The sequence below is a fragment of the Emys orbicularis genome, chromosome 6 (genome assembly GCF_028017835.1).
Source record: "Emys orbicularis isolate rEmyOrb1 chromosome 6, rEmyOrb1.hap1, whole genome shotgun sequence".
NCBI lineage: Eukaryota > Metazoa > Chordata > Testudines > Emydidae > Emys > Emys orbicularis.
In genome coordinates this window covers 24,535,144-24,550,272 of record NC_088688.1, presented here as the reverse complement: position 1 = coordinate 24,550,272, position 15,129 = coordinate 24,535,144, and positions in this window count along the sequence as shown.

Below are 15,129 nucleotides of genomic sequence, written 5' to 3'. Positions count from 1 at the left end.
CAACTGTGAATTCCTCTTTCTAATTTGTGAGAAGAGGCACATTTTACTCATTTTTATGCAGAGTATCTACTGCATCCTGCAGCAGTGAGTCTAGTGAGGAAGTAATGAATGAAACACAAGAGTGCAAGAAACCTACTCACAGATTGATTAGACTTCCTTTGAGTATGGCTTCACCAGTGTTTTGGTCAAGAGCAAAGAAAGTGCCTGCTATCTCACACAGTGTTATCTAGTTAAAGCATGAAGCCTAATAAACTTAAATAACACTTGGGAACCCTTCAAAAGGAACACGTAGGAAAATGAAGGTCATTTTTCTCGCATCAGAACAAAGAACTTTCATGTCAACAAATGCAATTCAAGAGAGCCATGTCCATCTCTGACTGAGCTCAAAAGGCATCACGTGAGGTGTTACCACATCACACAGGCCAAGAAGCCTCACACAATTGGAAAGACTTTAATTTTGTTTGGAGAAAATGTGTGGGGAAACCAAGGCAAACAAATGTAAAGCCATATACTCTTTAACAACACATGAAGCAAAGGAGTGAGGCGATAGGAGCAGATCAGGAAAACACACTGGTAGAGTGTTTGAAAAACACGGATGGTTTTGCTCTTCAAGTTGATGTGAGCACTGTGGGTCGTGATGCATATTTTTTCACAAAAGCCAAGAAAACATAGGAGAGTGCAATTCTCAAAGACATTCTGGTCTATCTCCCTCTTTCTGGACACGAGACAGCACAAGGAATGTTTGATGTGCTACGTGGCTGCACCTAAAACAAAAATATCACATGTAATCACATGGTGAGCACAGATGCAGCTCCGTCTGTGGCAGGCCACAAAGCAGGTCTGCATGCATTGGTAAAGATAGTTGTTCCATCTGCTGTGAGGACTCATTGCATGATTCACAGTGAACAACTGGCATCTAAAGCTCTGAGTTCAGCGCTTGTAGCAGGCCTCATCTATAGGGAACTACATCAAGACTCAGCCTTTGTCTGAAGACATAGGGTCCAATCATAACACGGTGTTATTCCACATGGAAGCTCATTGGCTCTCAAGAGGAAAAGTACTAAGATGATTTTTTGAACTGAGAGATGAGCTGTGTGCCTATGCAATGAATGGCAAAAAGAGTGAATTTGTTAACTTTCTGTGACCAGAGGAAGATGTGCCTTCTTGCCTGTGCCACAGGTGTATCTGGGAAACGGAATGAATTGAATACAGGTCTGCAAGAAAAGAACACCCACATCCTTCAGCTGAGTGATCGAATCACAGGATTCACAAAGAACATTGTTTTCTGGAAGAATAATCTAGTGAAGACAAACTTATGAATCCTTCCTGCAGCTTTGCAAATTCCTGGCTGACAGTGAAATTATTCAGCCTCCCACAGAGGTGATGGCTCAGTATCTCAGCCAGATAGAGAAATAATTTGCATTGTTTTTTCCCTGACATGGACGTGACAAAGTACGATTGGGTGCAAAATCCCTTTCAGTGCAAGGCTGATGTCATGGATTTGCCAGCAGATTAAATCAAACAGCTCATTGACATTTCTTGAGGTTGATTATTTCAAGGAACATGTACCCAACTTTCTCTCTTGGGTTCTGTTTCACTGTCAAGAATGAATATCCTGCACTCTCAACACTCTCTTTGATGGTGCCATTTGTGAGCACATATTTGTGTGAACTGTGAAGCTGGATTCAGCGCACTTGTGTCCATCAAGTCTTGGTATCAATCTACTGTTGATGTCACTTAGGAAATTAAATGTGCAATTTCTACCATGCTACCAGACTTCAAGAAGCTGTATCACAACACACAAGCCCATGTATCATATTAGAGAGCATTAAATAGCATATCTAGTGTGTAAATTCCTTGGTCGCTATGTTGCTTTGTTACTGTCTGGGGTCACAGGAAACAGTCTAAAAATGGGGTCATGCAGGGAAAAAGTTTGGGAACCCCTGGTATAGATAGTCCCTGCCTTTAGAAGCTTATGGTCTAAATAGACAAGACAGAGAAAGGTTAGTAGAAAGAATCATCATCTCTCTTTTATAGTTGTGGAACTGAAGCATAGCGAGATGAAGGTTAAGATTTTTCAAAGCAGTCTGAGGAATTTAGAGATTTAGCCACCATTCATTCTAATAAGGAATGTGGTAAAGCTTTTAGACTGCTCTGAAAATCTCAACCTATGTGACTTCTTAAGGTTACACAGTAATTCTGCAGCAGAGTTGGGAACTGAACCCAAATCTTCTGAGTCCTAATTCAGTCCCTTAACCACAAGGGTCTCAGAGGAGGAGAGGATGGAGTCAGGAGTGGGCAGGTAATAGGTGAGCATGAAAGGACTGTGAAAGAAGGCACGGAGATAGATAGAAAAAAGTACTTTCAGGGGACATTCTGAGCAGTGTAGGAGAAGAGGGAGTGAAAGGAGATGAGAACTGAGGGAAGAGGGTTCTAAGCTGTAAGGGGCCTGGAAGGTAAAAACAAGGAGTGTTGAATTTGATGAATGAGGTAATAGTGAGCCAGTGAAGGGATTTAAGGAAGGGCTGAATTTGATCTTAGTATATTGGGAAAGGCAGATGAGTTTTGCACCACACATTTGAGGGATTAAGGGGGGGGGGGGTTGAGGTAACTGTTGAGGCATGCCAGTGGTGGAGGCTGCACTAATCAAAGTCTGAGAGAGGGATTTTGGCAGAAGAGATGGAAATTTTGGAGATGTCAAGATAAACAATTGGCAGCATCCAAATAAATGGGAGGATGGGGTTGGGAAGCTATGAAATGTGGAATGACTGAACTATGAAGCAGAACCTGCGTCTTGTTCTACCTTTTTTTTTTTTTTTTTCTTTGAAAGTTTTTTTTTAGGGCCAGATTCTGAGCAGCCCTGCTTAGTTATGCCAGGGATGTAAGAGGCAAAGAGTTGTCAGTTGTGGGAGAAACAATATATAGAATCAAGGTATTGTCCAAAAATTAACTATAAAAATAATTTGGCGAAAACATTTGGTGACAAATGTTTTGAAGGTAGAGGTCTAGTGGCACAGGTCCAGGTGCACTAGCACCTGCACACATGGTTATTCCAGTTCCACAAAACTAGAGTAATTCCATGTGCAAATTGTTAGTTAGATACCTAACTGCCAACTTGTACGTGTAATTTCCTGGTGTCCTTGCAGTGGTAACTGACCCCACAAATGTGAGTGCACATGGATTCCCATCTTTCTTTAAAAATGTGCCCTGTTAACTGTACATTTAAATAACGCAAGAGAATCAGCTGTATAGATGTCTATAAGGAAGAGATTTCCACCAGTCCAGGACACCAGTACAAATGGGGTGTATGATAGGGCTAGAGGTAGATGGAGGATTTTCTGACCCCAAATGAATTCACTCTGAAAACTGAAGAAGAGTCTATTAGTGAGGGAGAATGGATACCAAATGGGGGGTTAGGGAGAGAGAAAAGAGTAGATTATGATGATATCAGCAAAAAGGTAAAGCTGAGGAAAAAAATAAACCAAAATGTATAATTGTAAGATCCCTAGCCAAAGAAATAAGACTATGTGATATTAACTCTGTGAAAGTATCTGACTGGATTTTTAAAAAAACAACATAGGGGATATTGTAAGAGCCAGGAGGCTGTGAGTTGGTGATCTTTCAGTCGACTGTAAAAACAAAGAGCAAGCTGATAAACTGCTAAAAACTAAAATGCTGGGGAAAGTCAAATGTATGCAATGTAGTTGTAGTCGTGTCAGTCCCAGGATATTAGGGAGACAAGGTGGGTGAGGGAATATATTTTATTGGACCAACTTCTGTTGGTAAGAAAGACGAGCTTTTGAGCCACACAGAGCTCTTCTTCTGGTCTGAAAAAAGCACTTTGAGTGTCACAGCTAAATGCAAGCTGGAACAGATTGTTTAGCATCAGTAGTTAGCACATATTCCTTCCCCTAAGGCAGGGGTAGGCAACCTATGGCACATGTGCCAAAGGCAGCACGCGAGCTGATTTTCAGTGGCACTCACACTGCCCAGGGCCTGGCTACTGGTCCGGGGGGCTCTGCATTTTAATTTAATTTTAAATGAAGCTTCTTAAACATTTTTAAAACCTTATTTACTTTACAAACAACAATAGTTTAGTTATTTATTATAGACTTATAGAAAGAGACCTTATAAAAATTTTAAAATGCAAAACCTTAAATTAGAGTGAATAAATGAAGACTCGGCACACCACTTCTGAAAGGTTGCCGCCTCCTGCCCTAAGGTGTTATAAGTGCCAGTGATGTGGAGCTGTAGCAACTGTTTGTAAAGGGAAAATGATATGTGGGAGCGAGCATTCCTCTGAAAATTGTATAGAAGGGACAGAGGTCAAATGTCGTAACTGTGATGGTAATCGCAGTCCAGCATAGAGAGGGTGTATTGTGGCAAGAAAAGCTAAAGAGACAGAAGACAAAAATGGTTAATAACATATCTAATGTGAAAGCTTTGAGGAGACTCTCAAATCAAGAGGAGAAGGAAGAGGCAATCAGCACATGAAAAGGGGAACTGTAGGCACAGACTCATTCTATAAAGAATATGATAAACACTGCAGAAAGAATAAGCAATTATATACTCATAATGAACAAATAAAGGTATATTACATTTATGATAGACATGATAAATTGTACGTCACAAATTGAAAAAATGAGAAAACAATGAATTATAGCAAGGGCAGTGGAAAAATACTTGTATGTTAGCAATCTGTCAATGGACCATATTCATGGAATTTTGAATGAGGTTAATGGTGAAATATGACTAGCATGGGGATCTCAATCTTTTGTTGGACTGCACACAGTCTGATAGCACATGCTCAAGGACTGAAAGAAAATATCCTGGAAATGAAAACTAAATCAAATATGATAGGAATCCAGAAAACATGGTGAGTTGAAAAGCTTGCTTTTAAAATTCCAGGGATATTGCCTTTAGGCAAGACTGAAAACTAGGAAGAGGAGGAGGTGTTTGTACTTTCTTTAGGGAAAGATTAAACTACACAGCAGTAGAGAACGAAGAAGCAAGCCTAGATCCCAATGAAGAAGAGAAGTATTTCTTTAAAGATTTATAGTATCTATAACCCGCATGGGAAATTAGAAAGTTAAGAGCTATAAGAAAAAGTGAGGAATGCTAAAAGACCATGTATTATATGCAGTGACTTAAATAGTCATCATAAATTGCAGGGAAGTAAGAAAACTGATAAAAATGGTGCATGCTTAGAAAAGTTTGTTGATGAAAACAATCTAGTGGTTTTAAATGATGGTACCCCAACCAGATTTAATGCAGCTGATGGTAGTTTTTCCTGGTTAGACCTGTAAGTAAGATATTGCAAGTAAATGCAAATGGGGAATGATCATTTCCCTATACTTATTACTTTCAAGGGCAAAGTAAGGTTGAAGGTCATGGGAAATTACCCACCTGGAATTTTAAGAAAGCTAATTGGGAGCTATTTGCAAGTGAATGTGCTGACTTTGTGAATAATCATTGTGTAAGTGCTGACAGAGAGAATTTCAATGATAATGTAATAAAGGAATTAATAGCAGCAACTATTGTATCCATAGCTAGGATATTGAAGTACCCCAAAAATAAAAACTCACTTCGATGGTGGAATGAAGAGTGCAAAATGACAGTTAAAGAAGGGAACAAAGCCTATAAAAAGTGAAAAATACAATGAATAGTGAAGACCTAATGAAGTATAAAAGAAGTAAGGCAATAGCACACAAAAAATAAAAAAATCAAAGAGAGTTGGAGGAAGTACTGCGGTTGGATGAATAAAGATACCAAGACATCAGAAATACACAGGCAAATTAGAAGAATGAATGGAATTGAGACTAAGGGCTGGTCTACACTGGGGGGGGTGTCGATGTAAGATACGCAAACTTCAGCTACGCGAATAGCGTGGCTGAAGTCGATGTATCCTATTCGACTTACCCCACTGTGAGGACGGCGGCAAATCGACCGCCGCGGCTCCCCCATCGACGCCCAGGGCCGGCGCAAGGAAGTTTGCGCCCTAGGCGAAACTTCCAACTTGCGCCCTGCCCCCCCCAGCCCTGCGGCAGCTCCCCGCCCCCCTCCACCCTGAGGCGCCCCCCCCGCGGCAGCTCCCCCCCCCCCAGCCTGGGGAGCTGTGCGGCAGCTCCCCCCCGGCCCTGAGGCACCCCCCCGCAGCAGCTCCCCACCCCCCGGCCCGGGGATCCGTGCGGCAGCTCTGACCCAGGGGTTCCCCTGGGCTGCCAGCGGTGCGCTGACCCAGGGGAACCCGTGTGCTGCCGGCCGGCGGCTCAGACTCCCTCTCCCTCCCAGCGCAGCGGCCACTGTAAAAAAAAAATTGGGGGCGCCGCTTTTTGGCGCCCCCAAATCTTGGCGCTTTAGGCAACCGCCTAGTTGGCCTAAATGGTAGCACCAGCCCTGTCGACGCCGCTTACTCCTCCTGACGAGGTGGAGTACACGCGTCGATTCGGGGATCGATTTATCACGTCTAGATGAGACGTGATAAATCGATCCCCGAGAGATCGATTTCTACCCGCCGATCCGGGTGGGTAGTGAAGACGTGCCCTAAGAGTAGCTACATCCCAGGTTTTATTGGAACTGATGACAGTTAGAAGTTCTGATAATGAGAAAGCAGAAGTTTTAGCAGAAACTTTCTGATCGGTGCGTAATGAAAATCAAAGTGCATATTTCCACCAAATTAAAGGACAATTCATTGAAGAGAGTTGTGATCTATTATGCAGCTGGGGTAAACATGAAGATATTATACTAAATTAATGGTTTTGTATGTGGCAATTTGAGAACGCTATTGAGATGAATGAGAATACATCCCCATAATGTGTAAATATCTCTTTGACAGCAGTTTGAGGGTTCTCTTGGAATTATACAACACTATGGGGGAAAGGGAGTGATACTGGTTGGGTAGAAGCACCCAGTAGTAATTCAAATATGAAAGCCAGGCAAACTATCCACAGAAGTGGATGCCTATAGACCCAATTGCCCTTATGTCCTGTCTGGGCAAAATTATGGAGAGAATTGTAAGTGAAGGACTGGTTGTCTATTTGGAAAACGATAAGGTGCAGAGTGGTTTTAGGAGAGGAAGATGCACCATCACTCACATTGTTAAATTAGAAACTGAAATACAAAAAAGTATGAGGCACAAGGGTCTCACGATAGCTATGCTTTTCTAGATATTGAAAAGGAGTATGACATGGTATGGTGGGAGGCTTATTGTACAAAGTAATTGCATTAGGCATAAGGGGGGAAATACAGGGGTGGATTAGAGAATTTTTGAGTTGAGGGGCCACGCAGGTCGGAGTTGGGAAATTTATGTCAAATATATATAATCTTAAAAATGGTACAACGCAGGGAAGTTTATCAGCCCAACCTTATTAAATATTATGATAAATGATCTCCCAAAAAGAAATAAGTGCTGGGGTAGGTGTCACTCTATTCACAGATGATTTTAATCTATGGGTTAGGAGCAGGAATATTGAGGTGGTAGAAAAGAGAAGCAACAAAGCATTAGGAGAGACCTCTGACTAGGGAAATGCATGGGGTTTCAAGTTCTCCATTGCTAAAACCAAAGGATTGATCCTTACAAAAAGGAAAGTTACAAAGGAATGTAAACTGTGTCTGGAGAACAAATAGATATAATTAAAAGGTTCAAATTCTTATGGGTAATAAGTGATACTAAATTACTTTGGAAAGATCATTTAAACTATTGTTAAAGATAAAAGTACAGGAAGGGTTAATCTGCTTAAAAGTCCTGCTGGGACTAATTGGAGTGCGGATTAGAAAACACTACTGATGGTATACAGAGCCTTAATCAGACCAATTATTGGTTATGGCTGCCAAGCTTTTTGGCCAGCATCAAAATCAGAACTTAAAAAAGTAAATTTAATACAAGCCCAGGCACTATGAATTGCGTGCGGTGCATTTATTACAATACCTCTATGCGTGCTACAGATAGCGTCTGGTGAAATGCCAGTTACACTGTGAATGAACCTAACTTTCTGGTCCAAGTTAATGGGAAATGCAATGATCAAAGCACCAAACAAATATAAGAGGATTGTTGGGAATTTGAGGTGAACTATAGCACACGGTGTTAGAACTTTACATGCCATTCAAGTTAAAGTGTGGGTGCAGGAGCTGAAAGACGAGGAAAAGCTTAACAAAGTCAAAACTTTTAGTCATGGGAAAATTAGTTATGGATGGAAATGGAAATTTTATAAACGTAAAGGTAAAAATGAAGTGTACCAGCATACAGATGAAAAGTAGTGTTGATTTTGTCAAATATATACAGAAAGGTCCAAAAAAATTAAAAACAGGAAGAGTGGAGATAGTATACTGTATACAAACATTGACAAACAGTACATAGAAAAGAATATCTGATTATATAGTTGTCATGACAGCCAAACTAGTAGAAATAATGCTAGTATTAAATTGGATCTGAGATATATGCCCAGCAGCTGCGATCATTTTTTCGAATTCAATCTCAGGCCTTATGATGATTAAAAAGGGGTGTCTTCGTATGGATATGTGATTTAATCAATGACAATATATTTCTAATAACAGAATTAGTACAGATAGGGATATTTGTAGCATTAGCTTGGATCCCAGAGCATATTGGGATAACAGGGAACTAAATGCCAGACAAAGTACATAAAAAAGCTGTAAGAAATGGAAGGCTTGACATTAGGGTTGCCAACATTGCACTTCTGTTTTCTTAGCACCTCCACCCCATCCTTCCTCCCAATATTATTAATAAAAATAATATCATCATTAGTATGAATAATACTAAGCAGTACTCACCTACATTCACCAGGGGTATTTCTTGATGATTTTTTGCAACACTCAGCAATTTCTGATCTTGTTGTATAGAGATGAAAAAAAAGGGACGTCTCTTGTAATAAGGGACTGTCAGCAACCCTAATTGACATAGAAATACTCTTGAGTAAACGGGAATTCAAAAGCCTAGCACAGAAAAATTTAAAAGAGAAATGGCAAAAAATTTGCATTAATGAAAAAGAGGAAGAAGATTTTTTTGAACTATGCACTAGATTTGAGGATAATGACATACTTAAGGGCCTGGATAGGAAAAATGAAGTAATTTTGTTTAAAGTATTAACTCATGTTTGTGGCTTCGACAAAAATCTTTTTCAAACATATAGACACAAAGATAGACTATGTGCACTCTGTAAGGTGAAAGAAACAATTGGTAACCTTTTATGGACATGTAAGGGCTTAGATAAAGAAAGGGAAAAGCTTTCTGTGGAATTCAAACATCTTAAGGTAACAAACATTACATTGTTATTTAGTACAGACATCGGGGAAATGGAGCATTATTAAAAAGGTGTTGTTACACTACCTGAAAGACACAGGGCAGAGCAAGAGAATATGAATTGCTAAGTATTGAGGAATTATAGTTGGTGGTAGCTATAGACTATTCAGGTAAATCTGCTTCACCATAAAAAGAAAAGAAAAAAGAAAGAAAGGGCTTGCTGGGGAAGGAGTCTGTAGTCATGGGGAGTAGAATAAGCTCCAGCGGTAAACCCAGAAGCAGGCAAGAGAAGATGGAGAGGTCGGGTAGGAAGGAATCCAGGGAAACAGATACAGGGACAGGGACTGAGCATACTTTGGTTGCTGGTTATAGGATTCCTGGGCTGGAACCCAGTGTAGCAGGTGTGCCCGGGTTCCCCTGCCAGCCACTGGTATGTTGACACCAATATATTGACGCCTGAGTTGGAGTTGAACACCGTTTGGAGATGGCATTTGGATAGAGGTCCTGTTGTACTAGTAACCCTGGGGTGGACACTAAATGGTGACCTGGTTAGAGGGTCAAGTTACCAGAAGAGAAATTATTGCAGAGCATGTAGTCCAGTAGATGGGGGCACAGATGCAGCGTGAGCTACTTTCCCAGACCTAGACACAAGGAGGCGCACTAGTGGTGAGTGGCAACCCTGTTACAGGGGTGTGAAGGCAGGATAACCCCAGGTTTATAGCATATCATGGATATTTATATATATTGCTCATCCTGGCTTCATAAACTGTGAAGAGACTATTCCTCAGTATGATCAGGGAAAAGGTTCTTAGTTGTATCAACCTTAGGTTTTACTGTAACAAAGGTAAGTAAAAATATTTCAAATGGAAGCGTGTTTTCAAGTGGATTTCAAGTTTAGCTGATTTGTAGCCATAGACGCCGACTCCGTGGGTGCTCAGGGGCTCAAACACCTACCGAGAAAAAATAGGGGGTGCTCGCACCCAGAGGGCTGGCCAGGACTGCTGCTCTGGCAGCCCTGGGGCTGGCAATCAATCAGCTGTTCAGCCACCAGCTAGCTGTTGAGCGGGGCTGCCCTGCCATTCACTCCTCTGTGCCCCCTCCTCCCACCTCACTGCCTTTCAGGCAGAGGGGGCAGAAAGAAGCAGCAGGTGGTAGGCACTCAGGGGAGCAGGTCTCTGGGAAGGGGCGGAGCAAGGACAGGAAGAGGTGGAGGGGGGCAGGGCCCCAGGGGCAGAGTGGGGGCAGGGCCAGTATGGAGGCAGGGCACCCTCTGGCAAAACCAAAAGTCAGCACCTATGTTTGTAGCTGTTGTTTTTGACAGCACTTCCTTGACTAGTCTCTCTGCTTCACTATAGTCAGCCTCACCTACTGTTTGCCCGTTTTTCACACAACAGGGGAGAGAGAAACAGCAAAATGGTGGTAGAACCACCTGCACAAAAGGGAATTGTGAGCCAACATTAACTTGTTTGCAAAGCAAATCTACTGAGGAAAATAAAAAGGAGCATAAACTCTGGCAAGTCATGTGTAAAAGTATAATTAGGCAGGCCAAAAAAGAATGTGAAGAGCAACTAGCAAAAGACACAAAAACTAACAGCAAGAAACATTTTAAGAACATCAGCCAAACAGTGATTGGAGCCACTGGATGATCGAAGTGCTAAAGGAACACTCAGCAAAGACGAGGCCATTGTGGAGAAACTAAATGAATTATTTGCATTGGTCTTCACTGTACAGAGAGATTCCCACACCTGAGACAATCTTTTTTTAGTGATATATCTGAGGAACCTTCTCAGATTGAGCTGTTGATAGAAGAGGTTTTGGAACAAATTGAAATTTTAAACAATAATAAGTCACCAGGACCAGATGGTATTCACCCAAGTGTTCTGAAGGAACTCAGACATGAAACTGCAGCACTATTAATGGTGGTATGTAACCTATCACTTAAATCAGCCTCTGCACCAGATGACTACTACAGGATAGCTAATGTAACACTGCTTTCTAAAAAAGGCTCCAGACGCGATTCTGGCAATTACAGGTTGGTAAACCTAACTTCAGCATGAGGCAAATTCGTAGAAACTATAATAAAGAACAGAATTATTAGACATATAAATCAACACAGATTGTTGGAGAAGAATCACAGTTTTTGTAAAAGGAAATCATGCCTCACCAATCTATTAGGATTCTTTGACAGAGTAAACAAACAGGTGGACAAGGGTGATCCAGTGGATATAGTGTACTTGGACTTTCAGAAAGCGTTTGACAAGGTCCATCACCAAAGGCTCTTAAGCAAAGTAGGTAGTCATGGTATAAGAGGGAAGGTCCTCTCATGGATCAGTAACTGGTTAAAAGACAGGAAACAAAGGGAGGAATAAATGGTCAGTTTTCAGAATGGAGAGAGGTAAATAGTGGGGTCCCCCAAAGATCTGTACTGGGACCAGTGCTGTTCAACTTATCATAAATGATCTGGAAGAAGGGGTAAACAGTGAAGTGAAGACTGCAGATGATATAAAATTACTCAAGATAGTAAAATCCAAAGTAGACTATGAAAAGATATAAGGGGATCTCACAAAACTGTGTGACTAGGCAACAGAATGGCAGATGAAATGCAGTGCTGATAAGTGCAAAGTAATGCACATTGGAAAACATAACCCCAATTATGCATACAAAATGGTGGGGTCTAAATTATCTGTTCACCTTCAAGAAAAAGATTTTGGAATCATCGTGGATAGTTTTCTGAAAACATCTGTTCTATGTGCAGCAGCAGTCAAACAAGCTAACAGAATGTTAGGAACAATTAGGAAAGGGATAAATAAATATCACAATGCCACAATCCATGATACACCCACACCTTGAATACTGTGTGCAGTTCTGGTCAACCATCTCAAAAAAGATATATTTGAATTTGAAAAGGTTTGTTTGGCAGCTTGAGAGGGGCTTGGGGAAAGGTGGAGACCAGCGAGCGGCCGGTGGGCAGGGGCCGGAGTGTGGGCAGGAAGAGGCAGAGCGAGGTCAGGGCCTTGGGGGGGGCAGAGTGAGGGGGGCCTCAGGGGAGGGGCAGAGCAAGGGCGGGAAGAGGCAGAGCGAAGGTGGCGCCTTGGGGGAAGGGGTGGAGTGGGGGCAGGGCCTCGGGGCCGAGCGAGGGTGGGGCACTCCTGGGGAAAAATAAAAGTCTGTGCCTATGTGGTCAGGGATGCAACCCCAGGCTCTGGGTTTCCCTAGGCCTCTGACTGCCAGATGCTGGGGCGGGATGACAGGGAATGGAGCACTCAATGATTGCCATGTTCTGTTCATTCCCTCTGAAGCATCTGCATTGGCCACTGTCCGAAGACAGGATTCTGGGCTAAATGGACTATTGGTCTGACCCAATATGGCCATTCTTATGTTCTTAGCATAGTGTGATTCTCAGATAGAAAGTGTTATATTAATTAATTAATTGTGATGTCCTCTAACTAGGTTTAGGTATCATGTTAATATTTTGGGGTATTATATAAATGTTATAGTTATTTTTTATAGTTTGTTATTTTTAACGTGTTTACTAAACCTATTGCCTTTTCCCAGGAAGCTGATGTTCTGCATTATGTTAGAGCAAGTTTTCAGCTGATTCCAAAATTGTATACCAAAATATGTGCCTGCAACTGATTGCAGCCAAAGAATTGGGCATACATCCATTCTGCATGCACAAAACTTGTGTTTATATGTAAACTTAGTGCCCAGCTGATAAGTTTTTGTGTACAAATACTGTTTATGTGACTAAAACCAGCATGCACCCAATTTTGCAGGCTCATTTGGTTGTGTGCATGAAACTGGGCATGCAAATTCACAGGCGGCAGCTAAAACATTTTCTGAAAATGTAGACGAAAATTTGCTTTGGGGCAGTACATAGTATGCGTTGCTAGTAAACACATGCTAAAGTCATTATGGATATAACTGATTTTTAATTTAAATATGCATTTAAGAGGATTTACGTATCTGTAATTTGTAACGTGTTTCTTGATATGGAAAGTAATTACATAGTAGAAATGGAATAATCTGTTAAACAACAAGTATATTTCCTGTGCAAACAACAAGCCAAATCATCTCCTTTGTTGTGAGACATGGATGGGGGTCATGAGAGCCCAATTTCCTTCCAGATCTACTCAGCAGAAGTGGGGAGGTGAGGCTGAGGAGACATCGCCGATCTCCCTTTGGATGATAGTTGGGGGTACAGTCGGCCAGCAGGTGGAGCCTGGAAATCCTACTCCAAGCAACATCTCATGTTATGAGCCAATTATATCAGGAGGAACAGGAGGTTTAGTTGAGGTTCCTCTTTCTCTTTTCCTCATGAAAGTTACAGTTTAAGCAAGTAGATTTAACAGTACCAGTGATTCCCAATCTATGTGCACTGTAACCTGCGTTTTGAGGCTACGTAGTGGTATGAATGCACTTCACAAATAGGAACTATTCCTTCAGAGCTATGAGGCTGGTTGTCCTCCTACTTATACCAGTGTAATTCTGCTGATTTTAGTGAGGTTGCTCCTCATATACACTGGTGTAAACAAGAGGAGAATCAGCCCCCATCTATCATTTGCATCTGGTAAGTTAACCATGAAGCTGTATTATATTTTCCATTGTTTCTTTTGTCTTTGTGAGGGGCTTGGGCCCTTTGGGGTGTCACCTGCTATGCTGGGGTTTAACTGAGCCTCCCCTGCTCAATCAGCCGATTCTGCCAGCCTGGGTTCCCTTTACCTGGCCTTGCTGGGCTAGGCTCACAAGCCTCTTCCAGCCAAGCACACAGGCAGGGCCACATCCAGCTGCACAGAGAGACAGAGATCTGCTCTGGAAAGATTCAACCTTAGGGGCTCTCCCCAACACTCTGGTGCCCACTTCCTTTAAAGGGGACAAACCCAAAGGTTTTATGAAATTCTCCCCCTCCCTCAATGTGGAGGGAGATCTGCACAACTTCTTGCCTCTCCCCCCCCAGTTAGAAATTACATAAACTGGGTTATATTATAAACAAGCAATAAGTTTATTAACTACAAAAGGTGAATTTTAAGTGAATATAAGATATAACTGACAGAACAAAGCAGATTACTGACCAAATAAAGCAAAATACGCAAGCTAAGCTTGATATACTTAAGAAACAGGTTACAAAATGTAAATTCTCACCCTAAATGTTATTTTAGGCAGGTTGCAAAGTTTCTGTGGTTCAGAGTTCCAGTTATTTTCCTTTTCAGACTGGACCCCTGTCTCAGTCTGGACTCCCCCCCCCCCCCCCTTGCCTTCCCTTCAGGTGGCTTTAGCAGTCTTTCTTCTTGGGCAGACAGGCCATGGAGAAGAGGAGTCCCATTTGCCTTCCTCCCCACCCTTAAATAGGATTTATATAAGGTGGGAATCCTTTGTTTCCCAAACTTGACCCCCCACTTCCGTTCCAGTGGAAAATTACAAAAAATCCCAGGTAATGTTCAGTATCAGGTGCCAAGACCACCTGACTCTGTAGTATCACAGTGTCCATGAGTTAGTGGCAGTATGGAGGGTCCGCAGGAAGGCCAAGCCTTTTCACAGTACCTTGTCCTTGCTGATGGGTCATCAGTCCTGTCTGGCTTTTCCATTGTTGTACCTGAAGTGTTAGCAGTGGTAGCATAGTTGAAATACAGATACATAGTCAATATTCCTAACTTCAGATACAGAAATGATACAGGCATACAAATTGGATAATCACATTCAGTAAATTATAACCTTTCCAATGATATCTTACAAGACCCATCTTGTGTAAAGTACATCTCAGTTATGTCATTCATATCATAAGCATATTTTAATAAAGAATATGGAGTGAAACGTCAGTCTTGCTTTGTCATTTAGATGCAAAATTGAATGCAACAGAAAGAGTGAGTTAC